The 14,772-nt window shown below is 50.4% G+C and overlaps 1 protein-coding gene across 2 annotated transcripts in view; it reads right to left on the bottom strand.

The window, feature by feature from the left end:
* Positions 1–14,772, bottom strand: part of ALPL (alkaline phosphatase, biomineralization associated) — a 58,156-nt gene that overhangs the window by 39,743 nt on the left and 3,641 nt on the right. Inside the window, exon 1 of one of the 2 annotated variants that reach the window (XM_036025472.1) lies at positions 4,308–4,326. The exons of the other annotated variant lie outside the window; for it this stretch is intronic. The gene's annotated coding sequence lies outside the window, so the exon portion shown is untranslated. Of the gene's footprint in view, positions 1–4,307; positions 4,327–14,772 lie in introns of those variants that run through there. 2 annotated transcript variants of the gene reach the window in all.

The following is a 14,772-nucleotide window of genomic DNA, read 5'->3' as shown; positions in this document are numbered from 1 at the left end:
CAGCTGGCAGCCAATCGATGTTTCTCTCTCACATTGATGTCTCTATCCCCATCTTTCTCCCTCCCTTCCCCCTCTCTAAAACTAAATAAATAAATCCTTTTTAAAAAGTTAAAACAGCAACCCCAATCCTATTCCATTACTTTGAAATAGATCATAAACCAAATGATAAAACCAGATTCATATAGCTTCTAGAAGAAAACTCAAGAGGATATCTTCATGAGTTTGGGGTGGGCAAGGAGTCCTAACTATAAAAAAAAAATAAAGTTGATAAATTGGACTTAACCAAAATTTAAAATTTCTTCTCATCAGAAAGCTACCATGAAGATATTGAATAGGAGAACAGATCACTTCCAAAGGAATAAGTACCAAATTGAACTGACTACCGAAGGACAATGATTTGAACTGAGAATTTTATATCCAGCTAAACTGTCATTCAAATGTTACAGGTTAATTAAAATCACAACAGTTCAAGGGCTCATGTTCACCCAAAAAGAGACCTCCCTCCTACCAGGACACATTCTGAAGTAACAGTTTAAGTAACGGAAACGAATCCCACGAGTGAAGCAAAGGGCATGTGAAGGCTGAGCAGTAAGCTTAGTAACGTTAACACGGACCAATCCGTAACTTGTTTCTCCTTTTTGTTTCAGAAATAATCATGTTTCAGAAAGCCCACGACGGCAAAGGGAAGACTATTTAATCACCAAGCAGAAATAAAGACTAAAGATTTCAGTCTACAAAAAAAGAAAGAAAAGAACATGAAGAACACGTAGCCACGATAACTCAGAACTCAGAGTTCCAGACCATCGCAGTGTGATGCCAAGGGGCTGAAGGGCACGCAGACGCAGAAGAAAGGCCGAGGGGGACGAGGGGGGCCGACAGGCCTGAGAAAACGGTAACCTTGTGTTTGTGGGGGGAAAGTGCTAGCTAACAATTTTTTTAAAAAGTAATAAACATTGAAAATAAGACAGAAAAATCAAGATACATTGAAACCAAACTGTAGGATGATAGAAACAAAGTACACGCACACACATTCTTTTCGGGAACACTCAGACCTTTTAAAAATTGGCCATGACAGAAGTCTCACATTTTAAATAATAGGTTTTCACAAGGTCTACATTCCCTACTCTGATACAATTAAGTTATGTTTTTGAAGGACAAACACCTGGCTGGTGTGGCTCAGTGGACTGAGCGCCGGCCTGTGAACCGAAGGGTCACTGGTTCAATTCCCAGTCAGGGCACGTGCCTGGGTTGCGGGCCAGGCCCCCAGTAGAGGGTGTGTGAGAGGCAACCACGTGTTTGATGTTTCTCTCCCTCCCTTCCCCTCTCTAAAAAATAAATAAATAAAATATTTTTTAAAAATAAAGGATAAACAATTCACCATATACTTAGAGATTAAAAACATCCCTAAATAACTCATAGATCAAAGAAAAGCAATAGTGGAAATTTAAAGTTACTTATAGCTTCCCTGGCCAGGTGGCTCAGCTGGTTGGCATCATCCCATACACCACAAAATGCTGGGGGTTCAACCCCAGGTCGGGCCGCGTGTGGGAGGCAGCCAATGACATGGATGTTTCTCTCTCTCCCCTACTTTTCCTTTCTCTCTAAAATCAATAAAAGTATCCTCTGGTGAGGATGTTTTTTAAAAATCCGCACCCGAGAATATTATTTTTCATTATATAATGAACAAATTAGGATTATTTTCAGAATCCAAGAATGGTTTAATATTAGAAAATCTATAAATCACTAACAGAATGAGAAAAACCATTATCATCTGAAGATACTTTTTGAAAACATTTAATACAATTCAACACGAATGATTATTTTTAAAAACCCTCCATGAGTTATGAATAGAAGAGAGCTTCCTTAACCAGAAAAAAAAAAGGAATATTATAAAAAATCTGCAACACAGGTTCTAAATGGGGGAACTTTAGAACATTTTCTCTGAAGTAAAAACCAGGCAAAGATACTTAGTACTACCATTTTCTTTTAAAGGTTTTAATTTTTACAGAGAAGGTAAAGGGAGAGAGAGAAATATCAACGTGCAAGAGAAATATTGACGGGTTGCTTCTCACACACCCCCAACCAGGGACTTGGCCCACAACCCAGGCATGTGCCCTGACCGGGAATCAAACTAGCGACCTTCAGGTTTGCTGGACAACACCCAACCCACCAAGCCACGCTGATCAGGGCCTTACCGCTACTGTTTTTAACCTAAGATTGTATTGGCAGCCCTAGACAGTTCAATAAGATAAGGAAAAATGTTAAAAGCATAAAGATTTAAAAACACAAAAGAAAACTATCATTTTAACTGTCTACATAGAATCTACAGACAAATAATTGGAAAAAGGATAAAAGTTGCTAAAAGTTAGCTTGACAAGCTCAAAATGCATAAAGGCCTACTGCATTTCTATGCATCAGCAACAAAGACAACATGAAAGCATGGGTGTCTAGTGGAAAAGAATTGAATTGGATGTATTCCTTACACTATGTGGATCAAGTTCTTAAAGTGAAAAAAAAGAAAACCCAAACCCTCCTTCAAAGCATTTAGTAGAAACTGTAGGGAATAGCTTTTTGACCTCAGAGTAGAGCATGCTTTCTTAAACAGGACCCAAATGCATTATTAAATAAAAGATTGTTAAATTAGACTATATTAAATTTTAGGAGTTCCGTTTCCAAGACATGTTTAGTCTCAAGAATATAAAGAGCTATTACAAATTAATAAGAAAAGGACAAGCCCTGGCTGGTGTAGCTCAGTGGATTGAGTGCGGGCTGTGAACCAAAGTGTCGCAGGTTCGATTCCCAGTCAGGGTACATGCCTGGGTTGCAGGCCATGACCCCCAGCAACCCCACATTGATGTTTCTCTCTCTCTCTCTCTCTCTCTCTCTCTCTCCCTCTCCCTCCCTTCCCTCTCTAAGAATGAATAAAATAACATCTTAAAAAAAAAGAAAAGGCCCTGGCTGGCGTAGCTCAGTGGATTGAGCGCGGGCTGGGAACCAAAGTGTCCCAGGTTTGATTCCCAGCCAGGGTACATGCCTGGGTTGCAGGCCATAATCCCCAGCAACCGCACATTGATGTTTCTCTCTCCCTCTCCCTCTCTCTCTCTCTCTCTCTCTCTCCCCCTCCCTTCCTTCCCTCTCTAAACATAAATAAAAAAAAAATTAAAAAAAGAAAAGGACAAACAGAAAACAGGGCAAAAGACATTCCCAGGAGGGCTCACACACATGCTCATACAAACGTGCTCAGCCTCACTGGCGACCAGGGAACTGCCAATCAGGTCCACAGTGAGAAATCGTTACACGTACTGGGCTGGAGAAATTAAGAGGTCTGATAGTGCCATGTGTTGCAGAAGATGCGGAGCAGTAGGACTTGTATGTTGCAGACGGAAGTGTAAACTGATACAACCATTGTGGAAAACAGTTTGCTCTTACCTTGTAACACTGAACACATTTTCACAGACCCAGTGACCCCACAATCCCACTCCTATGCCAGGAGAAAACCCCTAAGTTCATGCATGAGAAAGCAAGTACATGAATATTCATAGGTGCTTTTCTCCACATTAGCAAAAACCTGAAAATAGCCCAAATGCCACTAACAAGAAATTGAATAAATAAAAATTGAAGAACAGTGACCCAGTGGAATCTTATACAGCAATAAAAAAGAATTATAGTTCCATGCAACGATATTAATGCATCTCAGCAATACAAGATTGAGTGAAAAAAAAGCCCCAGGAGATTGTGCATGATAACCTTTCACATAGATATAAATTTATTTTTCACCTGTGTAATATAATTTTAAATACTAATCAAAAAAAGGCAAAGGGAATAAGAAACTCCAGACATATACAAGGCACATGTATATGTGACAATAATACTAATAAAAATAAAAATTCTAAAATACTAATCAAAAAAGGCAGGAGAAGAAGAAACCCCAAATTCAGGAGAGTGGGGACCCCACATGAAGGAGTGTGTGTGGGAGAGGGATAAAGGGGTCTGAAGGAAGATATCGATTCCTGTCGATATTCTAGTCCTGGTGCTGGATAATAGCTCATAGGTATTTAAAAAAATTTTTTTATTAATAGACAAGAGGGCCATTACGGACCAATGACGAGAGTGCCCGAAACAAGGATTGTGACTAATCCACTTATAGGTCCCACGGTCCATCAAATAATTTAAATGAAAACAAAACGCTCGGTAAGTATTCCCATCTTGCCAAGCGCTAGAGAAAGCTGCTGGCGTGCATTAGAGCTCAGCGAATCCTCAACAGCCCTCGAAGCTAGAAAGCATTACAGTCGTCTGTCTCCTCTTACCCGTGGTTTTGTCTTCCAAGGTTTCAGTTACCTGTGGTCATCCGCAGCCTGAAAACATTACATGGAAAATTCCAGAAATAAACAACTCCTAGGTTTCAAACTGTGCACCGTCCTGAGCAGCACGATGAAATCTCGTGCTGTCCCGCTCCATCCTGCCCAAGACACGAGCCCTTCTGTCCAGCGTGTCCGAGCTGTAGACGCCGCTAGCCCAGCAGCCGTCTGGGCTATCGGATGGCCTACAGAGGTATCACAGCACTCCTGTTCAAACACCCCGTATCTTACACAGTAACGGCCCCAAAAGCGCAACAGTAGCGATGCTGGCAGCTCGGAGTTACCGAAGAGGAGCCGTAAAGCGCTTCCTTTAATGGAGAGGTGAGTACAGCGCAGTCAGATATTTTGAAAGAAAGACTACATCCACATAGCTTTTATGACAGCACATTGTTATAATGGTTCCATTTTATCATTAGTTATTGTTATTAACCTCTTATTGTGCCTAATTTCATAAACTCAACTTGACCACAGGTGTTCAGTCCTCTCCAGTGTCTCAGGCATGCACTGGGGGTCTCGGAACACCTGCCGTGGGTAGAGGGGGACTACTGTAGTCCTCGCCCCATTTTATGAGCAAACTGAGGTGTGGTCACTTGGCCAGGGTCAATCACAGAGAATCCAGATCTGAATGACCCTTAACCAGGTCCTTGAGCCTCGCCGTCTCCGGTCAGACTAGGCAAGGAATGTAACTTTCTTAGCAAACAGTAAATGATGAATAAATGTCCACCTTCATTCCAAGGGGCCGTGCGGGCATACTGGCAGGAGACTGGTGGGTGGAGAGGGGACCAGCCCCGCCACGTCCCACTGTGAGCTCAGGAAGAGGGCTGCTTTTCCTTTCTGGGCCTCAGCCACCCCGTCTGTACCTGGAGAAGGCTGGAGCGCCAAGCCCCGAAAGCCATTCCCATTCAAACATCCAAAAATGGGAGGTCACCCAACCCCTAACTGCTCCTGGCAGGCCCCCCACTCATTCGGCCAGAGCCGACTAGATGTCGACCAGCTTGGGGTCCTGTCTATCTTTCCGACATCATCTCCTGACCCCCTCCCCTCACCACTCGGAACTTCTGCGCCCCCCGCTCTCTTCCCTCGGGACTTCTGCACTGGCTGAGCTCTTGCCAGGAGCACTTGCTTGGCTCACGCCCTCTCATTTTTCAGCGCAAAGGCCACATTCTCTGAGCCCTCCCCTGGCCGCAGCAGGTGCAGAAGCCCCCGCCCCGCCCCGCTCCCTCGCTAGTTCACAACCCTGGTTACTTTCCTCCTCGGTGTTCTTCACTGCCTGAAACTAACTCAAAGGCTTCCCGGTCTTTCTCTCCCAGTACAATGGAGCTCCAGGAGCCGAGACTTTGTGCTGTTCGCTGCTGTAGCCCAGCACCTGGAGCCACACCTGCTATAGAAGATGCTCAGTAAATATTTGTTGGAGAAAAAAAAAAAGATTGAATGCCACCTCCGCCAGAAGTTCTTCCTGGTCCTTCTGCCCAAGGTGTGGGCAGGTGGCCCCCTCTGCTCCCAAGGCTTCTGTGTTTTCCTTTATCCTACACCATCTGGGACCCTGAATAGGTCCGTTCACACGACCATCTCCCTGCACACTACACCGGATTCATCTGTGAATTCCAGCACCTAGCCCTGGGCCTCGCAGGCAGTGGAGCTAAGAAAATGTTTGTTGAATGAATAAATGAATGAGTCTGCTCCTGCACTCACTTCTCTCCCTTCCTGACTGCTTTCTCCTTGTCCGCCTTGACAGATGCCAAGAAACCAGCACCCAAGTGGGCTGAGAAGCAAGGCCGCTGTGGCAGGAACTCCCTAGAACAAGAACAGCCGCTTTCCTCCACCAGGAGCTACTTCTGGGCAGTGAGGGGACAGAGCCCAAAGCCAGCACTGCCGTTGTCACAGGACATCATCCGGGTCCTGGCCCAGCAGAGCCAACGAGACAGGTGTTTTCCCCGAATTTCATCCTTGAGGATGGAATGAGGATGTTGGCAGGCCTGCCTCGGAGCCCCAGCGAGAGGCCTCGCACAGCTAGCTCTGCCTGGCCGGGGGCCAGTGGGGAAATACTTGATTATTCAAATCATGTAGCTGCCCAGCAGGAAAGGATCCACTCCTCCGAAAAGGGGAAGTGAGGCAGGCAGGCCAACCCAGGGATCTGGGTGTGGAAGGAGGGAATTTCAGAGGGAAGTTGTCTGCCCAAGCCAGCACACTGAGATCTCCCACCCCGGGAAGACACGGGAGGCTGAGGCAGAGACCCAGCAGGGCCAGGCCGGAGGCCAGAGGCCTGGGCTGAGGCCGGGCCCGTCCACCACAGGTTTCTGAGCTCGCGGCAGCTTCAGCCAGGCTAATTGCTCTGGCCTCCCCCTGACCCTGGAGACACTGGGACTGCCCTGCCGTGCCCCCCACCTCCATCTCTCCCTTACCCCAGGAATCGCTGTGCACAGGGGACGGATAAACTCCGGACTTCTCGGCTCAGGGGGTCAGGAAGTGTTACGTAGTCATTCCCGCCTCATGTCCCCTCCCTGAGTCGGGCTCTGGGCAGCCATCAGGTTCAAGAAGAGTTTACACATCTGGCCTGCAGAGATTTTCCTGATTAAGTGATTACAGGCCCGCAGTCTGGAGCCAGGCGGCCCAGGTTCAAATTCCAGCTTCACCACTCGCGAGCCGCACGACCGTGGGCAAGTCCCGTCCCTTCTCTGTGCTCCTATTCACCTGTAAAGACAGCGATTCCAGTACCTGCCTTATGCGAGGTTAGGAGGGCTGAATAAAAAGGGTCTGGAAAACACTTACTGATCAGACCCCAAATAGCTCCGAGGCAGTGCGTGGCAGCCTTTACTGTTATTAAAAACTGATTACAGTTGCCTGGAGCCCGGCCTAGCTCTCTGGACCCGACATCCCCAAGACAGACACATCCTCCCTCATCAGAGCCGAACCCAGTCCGCTCAGCAGATGGGGAGGCAGAGGGGAAAGACTCCAGGCTCTGGGTTCAAATCCAAGCTCCACCACCCACCAGCTCTGCAACCCCGAGCCCGTCACTTAACCACTCTGAGTCCCGTTTCTGCCTCTGCGCGCCAGAGATCACAGCAGTATCTCCCTCAGAGCTGTCATATTCCTTCCCCACCTGGAGGGGCGCTAGTCCGAGCTTCTGGGCAGTGCCAGAGAATTAGGGAGCTGACACTGGCCGGGGCTGCCCCAGACGGGGCTGAGGTGACAGGTCAGTTTCCCTTCCTGGAAACCCCCCCCTGGGCCCAGCCTCAGGGTGGGGTGACAAGTAATCATTCGTTCACCAAATACATACTGAGTATTGTGCACCCAGAAGCATGGTGCACACAGATTTACTATTCTGTGTACAGCTGTTGCTATTATTATTATTAAGGAAATGAAGGTTTGGCACGGAGGACACATATCTGTGAGCAAAGTGGACAAAAAGACCGGTCCGACGTGTGACGCCGGGGGAACTCATACCTGACTAAGGGCCCAAGACGTCAGTAGGGAAACTGGCTTGTCCTGCTGCCAATCACTAACAAGCCACTGTGAGCTGGTGTCATCGGTGGGGAGATCTCGGGAGGGGCGGCCGGGCCCACACTGGGGCGGCTCCAGCGTCAGGGCCAGCAGGAGAGCCTCCCCAGGTTCCCCCACAGTAACCGGGCCCCGCGGGGCTGCGGAAACCCCTGCCAGGGTGGCAGCCTTTCGCTCACTCCAGGACACAGCCCGTGTGACCTGGGCAGACACCGGAATTCACGAACGGCTCAGGGGGCCTCCGGCTCTCCAGGGACTCCCCCTGAGAGCCAGGCACTATGTGGACAGTCAGATTTCAAAGGACTCGCGATTTCTGAGCAAGATCTAGAAACGCAGGAATGATGCCAGCTGGCAACACGGGCAGGGCGGGCCCTGCAGGGGAGGGGACGGCGGGTGCAAAGCAGAAGGGGGGGCACATTAAGGAAGATCTTAGCCTGGGGTCCTGACCTGACTTGGAGGGCTGGCTTTGCCATGGCTTTGACCTGAGCCTAGCGCCCCCTTTCTCAAGAGAACCATCATGTTTCATCGGGCCGTTTGAAGGCGTCCGTGAGCTCATGAATAGGAAAGGGCTTTAAAAACAGAAACGTGTGACAGAGGCCGGGGAACCGAGGTTGGGAGTATTGAAGTGACTCACCCGGGGTCACACGGCTGATTAAACATGGTCCACCTGGGATGCGGGTGCAAGCCCAACCCCACAGCAGCCCCAACACTCCCGCCCCTGGCTCCCCCGGGGCCACCTGCTCAGCAAGGCCCAGGGACCAGGCAGGACACCGAGTGCTCAGCTTCAGGGACCACCGTTTCCTGGCTGTCCGATCCCGGGCCCCGGTTTCTAACGTGCAAAACCGAGAGGCCTTGGCTAGCCCTTCCGTCTATATGCGGCAGGTCCCCAGGGAAGAGCGCCCCTTTCCACGGGGGATGCGGCGTCACGGTCACGAGCGAGGAATGATGCTGATGCGCGAGCAAGTGCAAGGGCAGAGCCCGGTGGGGCCCAGACTGAACAGGGATGGGAAGGGGCTTCAGGCTGGACAGCGGTGAGTTCAGACCGCAGCGGCAGCTCCGGGGAGTCACTGCTTCACCAGAGTCGCTGTCCTCCCTTGAAAAACGGGCTGTCACTCAAATGACAAGCTTTCTCAAGGCCTGGTTTTTCAGAAGCCCCTATGCTTGCTCAGACTGAGAGCTGCCACAATACCTTGTGAACTGAATTGCGTTGTCACGCTAGGAACACTAAGCACGAAACTGTTGGAAGACCTCGGTCTTCCGGAAGACCAGCTTCTGCAGTCCGGGGAGGCGGACGCTTCCTGGCAGTTTCATAGGCCAGCAGTACGGCCTCCTTTACGAAATCTTTCCCTTGAATGCATTCATGACACATCTAACCCGTGTCTGCCACCTGACACGGTACTGTAGGTCACCACAGAAGGGGCGTAACAAGTCACCTCTTCGGATCGATCTTTTTGATTTCATAATGAGATGTTTTAAAAATTAGCGCCCTGGCTGGCATAGCTCAGTGGATTGAGCGCGGGCTGCGAACCAAAGTGTCGCAGGTTCAATTCCCAGTCAGGGTACATGCATGGGTTGTAGGCCAGGACCCCCAGCAACCGCACATTGATGTTTTTCTCTCTCTCTCTCTCTCCCTGCCCTCCCTCTCTAAAAATAAATGAATAAAATGTTTTTTAAAAATGAGTGTATTAGCTTTTGCTGAGATTTTGATCGAACTCTTACGTACTCACTCATTCCCTCTGATGAAGTATTTGTTTTAGCCACAGGCGCACTGGGGTGGAGTGTGTGCAACACTCGAAGTGAGCAAAAAAATCAAACGGTATTTGGACAAAACATGAAGTGGAGATTAATTTATACTACACTGTACACGTAATAATTAAAATGCATGACCGTGTCACAGGTAAAAGTTTAAAAAGGTTAACTTCTGTCCCACACAGTAGATGATGAAGAAAGTTGGTATTCATCAACAAGTGTTTCCTTTAGCTTTTCCTTTTTCCTAAACCCGCAGTCCCTCCTGAAATTGGGCATTTCACAAATCTCTGAGCTGGCCATTCCCACAGTAGCTAACTCAGTAAGTGCTTTTCTTCAAAAACCCCTTCTCAACAAATTTGTTTAATATACAGTCATTGTTGATGACACAGACGTTTTGTGGTACATCAGTAAAAGTACATTCCTGTTTTCGTGTTCCTTTATTCAAAGCTACTAAGTGCTTTCCTTCGTTTTCTAGTAACTAGATGTAAACATCACATGCTGCATCTTTACAGTTTTTGAAGTATGTTAGCTATCACGAGCCTTCTGAACATCACCATCTTGCTCGGTCAGCACCGCTGCACCCTGAGTGATGCTGCCCCCCTCCTCCTTCCTGCCCGTGCGGACACGCTTCCCACTGCTCCCCCTCGCCAGGTTCCTTCGGCTGTGTGGTTCTGTGAACCCCGCGCTCTTGCTACCGCAGTTGTGCACAACTCCCCACTGGCAAGGATGCAAGGTCGGACCTTTCAACCACGGAACAACGTTTTTTAAATTGACAGTTGCAGAACTGTGGAGTGTTTTTACCTTGATCTGTTGCTTAATGAATCCTTAAATTGAAAAAGGAAAAAAAGAAAACTGAGCTGTTACCGGGATTAAAAGTGTGAGTGCAAACAAAGCTTTTAGCAGAGTGGCTTGGTGCCTAATGAATATTCAGTAGGTGTTAACGACTCTTATCAGTACCGTTATTACTACTATCGATCTACTGATGCCGTTACAGGGGAAGGCGTGAACCATGCTCTGCAGGACGATCTGGAACCAGCCTCCTCCTTTTCATTCTCACTCTCCGCCTGGGGTACAGCCAGCGCCAGAGACCTTGAGGACTGAACTCGAGCACAGTTCTGTGCCCTGTGGAAGGGCCCCGCCCCGCACCAGAGGTGAGGCCTGGCCCAGCGCAGCTCCGGGTTCCTCCTGCCTTCCCAGAAAGGAGAAGACCGAGAAGCACAGTGACACTGACCTGGGTGCCACCCTGGGTCTGTCCCTTCTCCACCCCTGTCCACACCGTAATTAAATCTAATTTGGTTCTGGGATGTCCTTCAATCTTGTGTGCCAACTCTAAGTAGTTGATGATGGCTGCCTGGAGGACTGCATTTAGAAGGAATTTGAGGTTTAGAAGGAAGAAAAACAAGCAGTGGTTGATTAGTGATGTCTGACATGAGTGTAGGACAAGGGAGTGGCAGCTTGCACGCCCACTACGTGTCATGCATGAACTGGAAAAGGCCTGAGGCCTTGCCACACTCGGTGCACGCCGTGGCGGTCAGGCAGGGTGACGGAAGGCCCACAGCCACACAGCTTGAGATGGCAGGCAGGGGTTCAATCCCTGGACCCTCTGGGGCTCTGAGGATGCTTCCTGCTAGGACTATCACTTGCTCTTTCTTACAAGAAGAGGTGTGCAGGCCAAGACCCACTGGGGGAGCAGATGCCACTGCCCACGAGCAGTAGCTATGCCTGGTCCCCTCCCCCAGGGACCCCCCACGCCCGTCACTTTGCAAACCCCGAAGTCGGACGGTTCTACTGAAAGCAAATAGACACAGCAAGGTCCCCCGAGGGCTTGTGTCCACACGTGAATTTGAACCCAGATGCTCATCTGATTGAGCAAAAAAGCACGGATCTGGGTCTCATCTCCACTTTCTAGCTGTGTGACTTTGAGAAAGTTACTCATCCTCTACAAGCTTTACGTTCCTCTTCAGTAAAATGAAAAGGATAACAAGTTACATACAAAAGGGTCATTCAAGGTAGTTATTAGCTCAGTTCCTGACACAGAGTAAGCCCTTAATGTTAATTATAAGGATTAGGACCAGAGGAAAAATTAAAACACAGCATTTTCACACACAAAAGAAGTACTCAGGTGACTCATGCAAGGGCTTGGACAAGCTGTTGAGAGGAACTCTGTTTATCTTCGATATCTCGAAAGGCTGGCTAACTGAAGCGGAAATTGGCATCCCTATACTTTATGACTTCCAGGTAAAGGAGGCTCAGGATTCTCCCAGGAAGCGGGATGGGGTCATGGGCGACGCGGAGGAGGGAGCAGCCTTGAGCGGGTGGACTGGCCAGGGCGGGAGTCCGACGGGTGTGCTTCACACTTCCCCACCATGTGAATCTGTGCCTGTTTCCTCCTCTGTAACATGCGACCACAGCGCTCGCCACGCAGGGCGGCTGCCCCCCGGCCAGGCAACGCCGGTGGGGGGGGGGCACTGACCAGCACACCTGGCATGGCCCCGTTAGCGGTGGTGTGTGCAGGTGGGAGGGAGGCAGGAAAACCGAGCCGCTATAGGAGGGCCAAGTGGGACTGAGGGCGGGGAGGCAGTATCGGAATCAGCCGAGACCCTTTGTACCCCGGGTGGTAGCCGATGAATGAGGTATCAACACCTGTACGTTACGAGGCTGGTAAGTCAAAGCGGGGACAGGTGGAGGGAGAAAAACACAAATGATACCAAGAAAGGCCAAGCCTGATCCAGTCCAGTGACAGCCAATCAAGAGGCCCGGGGCGGGGGGGGGCGGGGGGGGTGGAGGGGCGAGGTGTGACAGGACAGAGAGCTGAGAGCGCACCCACCCTGCGGTTCGCAGAGCCCACCGCTGTCTGCTTCACTCCCCGGGCTGGGCAGGAACAGAGGGAATAGAGGAAACAAAGAACAGGTGGGTCGGAGAAGGCGAGGGCTTGTCACGCGGTGGAGCCTTTTAAAGGCTGGATTTGAGGTCTTTCGAATAAAAGCCACTGAAACGCTCTTTTAAACAACCTGCAGTGGTTTCTGAGCTTGATCCAGCGGCTCGAAGACCTGGCCAGGTGAGGTTCACCCACCTGACTCATGCGTCTGAGGAAGGAGATGCTTCTCTTGCAGCGAGCCAGGGTGAGGGCCTCACGACAGGGTCCCTGAGGTCTATTCCCAGAAACACCCTCCCAGCCTCCCCCGCATTCTCCTCTCTTCCCTGGGTCAGGACAGGGAGACAGAGGCACGGGGTGGGGGTGGGGTAGGGATCTGAACCCCGGGTGTCTGCCCTCTGCGTCTCAGCCTCCTCAACTGTGCAACCGCAGGGGTGAGGCGGGCGAGGATCAAAGGTAAAGTTGAAGGCGCCTGATGCCCAGCAGGTACTTACAAAACGCTACTTCCCACACGGGCAGGCCCATTTCTGAGCTCCTCTGCAGGCTCCAGGGTCGGGGACCTGTGGCCACTCTCAGGAATCAGAGCTCCCCTCGCCTACCCTGCACCCCAGAGCAGCCGGTGGAGCCCTTCCTGAACCTCCTGTCTAAGCGGCTGCCTCCAGAACCATGAGGGTCCACGGCCTCCCAAACTGCCCTGGAGCTTGGTCGTGGCGATTCGGGGACCCGTGCTGCGGCCGGGGTGCCGGCTGTCACCGCCGGGCCTTGGCTCCCGGCAAAGGGAGTGAAACAGACAGCTGTGGGCTCCGAGGACACGGCGCTCCCTGCCTGTGAAGTGGTGGACGCCAGTGGACAGGGCCTTGGGAGTGTTAGGTGAGGCGGCAGGTGCCAAGGGAGTCCCTTCCTTGTGGGGGCTGCACAATCTCTAGACCGAAGCACCCAGGGCCGCCCGTCCCTATGGGGGTAGGCCCCAGGCCCTGCTTTCTGAGCCCCGTCCGACAGGCTGATGCTCTGTCACCCCCACGCCTCTGGAGCCTGGAGACTTTTCCCGGGGACCACCAAAGCAGGGCGAAATCTCCCTCCGCCGAGCCAACCCGTTTCAGAGTCACTGCCAGGCCACAGAAGAGGGACCGTTGTTCACACACACCCCACATTCCTATCCTGAGCCCACTGCGGGCTGGCCCAAGCTTCATGCAGTCATTCGGATGCAGTCATTCCATGGCCTCGTGCCCCTAGCCCAGAAACTGCGGACTCAGAAAGCAAGAAAGTAATGTCATTGAGGCAAGTGGGCTGGGCGTGAGACAGTAGGGACTGGTGGGGACTGTGGTAGAGTGGACAGAGCAATTACTCATTAGTTCCAGCCTTGGGCACCAGGCAGAGATTGGCCCACTGTGGGTCAACAACCCACCACACCTGTCCCTTGCTGCCATAGGTGGGCCGTTGGTGACCAGCCTGCCATAATCTAGGCCATAAATATTTGAGGACCAGTTGATTAAATTAGACCCACTCCAAGTTTTAGGGAAGTCTCAACCCCCCACCCCCAGCCCACTCGTGCTCCTCAGGCATCCTGGATTACCAATGAGAAAGTTGCAGCTCAGAGAGAGGAAATGACTTGCCCAAGGTCACATAGGTAGTAACTGCAGGACTTAAACTCTACTCTTCTGAGCTGATGGTCTTTCTCTGCCAACTCATACTCTCTGCATCAACAGATGTTCCTCCCTTGAACAATTTTCTTCTTTAAAAAAGAAATAATAAAGGGAACATTAAGGATGTCCCATGGAAAGGAAACATACCCTATTCGGGACACTGGTTACTTTGGGAAAGGCCATGGAGCTTAGAGCTGGGAGACAGAATTCATAGGCCAACTCTGCCCTAGGCAGCTGGGTGATCCTGGGCAAGCCCTGCCTGCCCCTCCGGGGGCCGTAGTCCCCTGGGGTCTGCAAAGCAGCTGGTTGACAAAGCCAGCCCCTAAAGGCCTTCCAGTTCTGATATTCTAGGCATTTGTGAGGTCTCCTTTCTGGCCAGTCCTTTGTGGCCTCAGATGAACATAAAATAGTAATAATAATAATAATGGGGAGGGTGAGTCCACACTAGCCAGAAGGAACGCTACAATTTTTAGTGAAACCCGACTCCTGGTTACTGGAACTCAGAAGGAACGTTGGTAATACTTGGGCAGTTTAACCACCATCCATCCTGCAGTTAAACAAAAACACATCTGGTTTAACTTCGTTTTTCTCATCTCCTCCCCTCACCCCCTACCCTCATCTCAAATGTTACCCCTTCATTTGAGAAGTC

Source organism: Phyllostomus discolor, chromosome 5 (genome assembly GCF_004126475.2).
Source record: "Phyllostomus discolor isolate MPI-MPIP mPhyDis1 chromosome 5, mPhyDis1.pri.v3, whole genome shotgun sequence".
Classification (NCBI taxonomy): Eukaryota; Metazoa; Chordata; class Mammalia; order Chiroptera; family Phyllostomidae; genus Phyllostomus; species Phyllostomus discolor.
This window is presented reverse-complemented; position numbering and strand designations above follow the sequence as displayed.